The 3819-nt window shown below is 43.5% G+C and overlaps 1 non-coding gene across 1 annotated transcript; it reads right to left on the reverse strand.

Annotated features, from left to right (window-relative positions):
- Positions 1–3459: 3459 nt before the first annotated feature.
- LOC122442803 lies at positions 3460–3582 on the reverse strand. Its single transcript, XR_006269788.1, has one exon. It is a non-coding gene; the product is annotated as a U6atac minor spliceosomal RNA (small nuclear RNA).
- Positions 3583–3819: the final 237 nt, after the last annotated feature.

Genomic DNA, 3819 nt, shown 5'->3' on the forward strand with positions numbered 1-3819 from the left:
GAGGACACACTCTCTGGGGGAATGGTGAAAAAGAATCTCCCTCGCAGTCAAACATATATTGTACTGTTACGGATGGCTCTGTTCTTACTGAATAAATCTTGCTTAGCAACCTACCTCCAGAGTAAATAATAAATCACCGCTGAAAGCTCCAGGCATTTAGCTCTGTCTGGGCAGTAAAACTTTGCAATGGTCTTGACAGCATTTTGTAAAATCATAATTGCTTAGGGAAAGTGATTCTGAATGTCTTAAAATGTTCAGAATTAAAGAGTAGCTGTTCCTTTGAGGAAAATTATCCTAATATCATGTGTGTGTGTTATCCTTTATAAGAAGTCTAGATTATAATCTACAGACCCTCTTCATTTCTATTAAGGATGTGATACAAGAATTTGACTAGAAACTCAGTTACATGAATCACATTCAGGTTTTATAGGAAACTTTGTGACAATTAGGGCAAAGATGCTCAGTTGTCTGTGCACAATACACTATATGCAGCCTGAAATAGGTCCCGCTAAAACCCAAATGTTGAAATCCTAGCCCCCATACCTTAGAAGGAGGAGTTGGCATCTTTCAGTGAGGTCATTAGGATGGGCCCTAATCCAATATGACTGGTGTCCTTGTAAAAAGCAGAAACATGGAGACAGATGAACACAGAGGGAAGACCGCGTGATGACACAGAGGCAGGCATCTATGAGCCAAGGAGGCAGGCCTCTGAAACCAACTCTGCAGATACCTTGATCTCAAACTTTTGGTTCCCAGAACTGGGGGAGAAATAAATTACTGTCATTTGAGCAGGCTAGTCTGTGACCCTTTGTTTTGGCATCCCTAGCTAGCTAACTCTATGTATATATGTATTATATATATATTAAAATTGTTTTCAGAAGTCAATGTATTAAAAGGATTTCTTTACATATTTAAAATATGGCTCATGATCTGGGTTTAACAGTTTTAATATCAGTAATTTTAAAGTGCAATTGTTTAAAATGAAATAAAATATTTATAGAAACTCCTATTGTTGAGCTAATCACCCCTCTGTAAGTTGCCGTTAAGTCAATGCACTGTGTTTGTGCCTGGATACTCTGTAAGTGTCTGACTGTTCCAGTTTCTCAACCTTGGCAAGCAGGAAGGTACCTTTGGGTATTGCTCTTTTCTATCTTTCCTCCAAATTGTCACAGGACATTTAACCCCAGGTTTTGCAGTGTAAGTGAAGTTAAACAACAGTGCATTGTTCACAGGCTCACCTCTGTGATGGGATATGGATGAGAATCATCTCGACTGCCTCCCCACTTCTGGCATCACTCCGAGAAGTGTCAAGAATGTATAATCAAAACCCCAGAGGGGAAAGATGAGCTAAGCGGTTCAAAATAGTTAGAGCATAGAATTGAGCTAGTTTTTCAAAATGGATAATGGGCTTGAGTTTTTAATCTCTTTTTGTTTACTCACCTTAATCACCAGGTGTGTTGAAAGCTCATTGGAGGAGAATTTGGACCAGCAGTCAGGAGGCTGGGGTCCAGCCTACCCCAGGGATCTCTCCCTACTTCCTTCTAGCACTAACACTCTCGATAGTAACTAAGTGTTTGAGGCCAGGGGGGCAGGTATTGGGTCTAAAACAGCCCTTGGCAGAATGGACAAGTTCAACGTTCCTTCTCTGGCCCAGTGGCCTGGTGGTGTCTCCTTTCCATGGCTAGTTTTGCCTCTATGAGACCCACTCATTTCACCCGTAGGTACTAATAGATCAGTTCTCTGGTGTTACCTTCTTTTCCATCTTTCTCTCTAGCAAAACTAGTTCTCTAGAGAGTACCGAGCATATGTCATTTACAACTTAGTGCAAGTTTAACAGGTTACATTCAAAATCACGTTCCTTAACTTAGCTGTAGGACCGTCTCCTTCGGAGAGCAGTTTCAGTCATCTGGGAGGGTGGGGAGGCATCTTTGAGGGTCAGGAGCTTCTTATGCATCTGTCAGGTAGGTAACCCCCTTCTTCGCTGGGGAGAGAAGGCCAGGTGTGAATAAAAGAACCATGTTAAATGATTGCTGTGAGTTTGTAATGAATAGGAAACATCTGTGACCAAGATTAAAAGCCCAGGTCTGGTTGACCTCTTCCATCTTCATCCTCTTCAGTTCAGTTCAGTCACTCAGTCGTGTCCGATTCTTTGCGACCCCATGAATCACAGCATGCCAGGCCTCCCTGTCCATCACCAACTCCTGGAGCTTGCTCAAACTCATGTCCATCGAGTTGGTGATGCCATCCATCCATCTCATCCTCTGTTATCCCCTTCTCCTCCTGCCCCCAATCCCTCCCAGCATCAGGGTCTTTTCCAATGAGTTGACTCATTGACTCATGCGACCAATGAGTCGCATGAGGTGGCCAAAGTATTGGAGTTTCAGCATCAGTCCTTCCAGTGAACACCCAGGACTGATCGCCTTTAGGAGGGACTGGTTGGATCTCCTTGCAGTCCAAGGGACTCTCAAGAGTCTTCTCCAACACCACAGTTCAACAGCATCAATTCTTCGGCATTCAGCTTTCTTCACAGTCCAACTCTCACATCCATACATGACCACTGGAAAAACCATAGCTTTGACTAGACGGACCTTTGTTGACAAAGTAATGTCTCTGCTTTTTAATATGCTGTCTAGGTTGGTCATAACTTTCCTTCCTAGGAGTAAGCGTCTTTTATTTTCATGGCTGCAATCACTATCGGCAGTGATTTTGGAGCCCCCCAAAATAAAGTCTGACACTGTTTCCACTCTTTCCCCATCTATTTCCCATGAAGTGATGGGACCAGAAGCCATGATCTTAGTTCATCCTCTTAGGTGGGTGCATATTTAGTACGTATTTTCTTACTCTGGGCAACTTAGTGCCACACTAAGTTATCTGAGCCATGAAGCAGCCGAAGTCCAACGGGCAGCAGGACAGGACAGGACTTGACCAGCTTCCCAATGATGCCTGCTTTCTTGCCTCTGTCTGATGCAATTTGGGCAACAGAGCATGGCACACCACATGAGGAGAACAGTAAGATATTTTTTCGGGTGATTGAATGAATGAATGAATGGTTGTGTCTTACGAGCTTATGGCGAGACCCCACTTTGGGTCTCTCAATGTATTTTCCTGCTGCCTACTGTAGTTAGGTGTGCTTCTATGCTGCATACCACACTTGTGACACTATGTAGCATGTTGTACTATGTAGTATATGCTACAAATACACATATAAGCACATACTACATACGTTATATCCATAAGACATGTGAAAGGGAAAATGAAAGTTGCTCAGTTGTGTCTGACTCTTTGTGATCCCATGGACTGTAGCCCACCATGCTCCTCTGTCCATGGGATTCTCCAGGCAAGAGTACTGGAGTGGGTTGCCATTCCCTTCTCCAGGGGATCTTCCTGACCCAGGAAAAAAACCAGGCCTCCAGCATTGCAGGCAGATTCTTTATCATCTGAGCCACCAGGGATGCCCCCAAACAGGGGTTAGATGCCATGAAGTAGGTGGCGATGCCTTAACCAAAGGCATGCTGTCAGGCCAGAGAGCTTCTTCCATCCTAGTCAAGGGGATGGCTAATCTTTTCTCCTTTCATACAACACATAGAAGACATATACCCCAAATTAAAAGGTTGAGAAAAAACCTAAGTACAAATAGAAGTTCTAGTATTTCTTTCTAGACCCCAGGGGGTGTAAATGTACATCTTGTGGTGGGAAGGGCTGAGCCCCACTTCAGGATCACTTGCTTAGTGCAATATTTTTATGTCTGACATTGACCGGAATCTATATTCCATCCATTGGATGAAGGAAAACCAGAATTCAATTAGATGAATGTTCGCT

The sequence above is a fragment of the Cervus canadensis genome, chromosome 5 (genome assembly GCF_019320065.1).
Source record: "Cervus canadensis isolate Bull #8, Minnesota chromosome 5, ASM1932006v1, whole genome shotgun sequence".
NCBI classification, from domain to species: domain Eukaryota; kingdom Metazoa; phylum Chordata; class Mammalia; order Artiodactyla; family Cervidae; genus Cervus; species Cervus canadensis.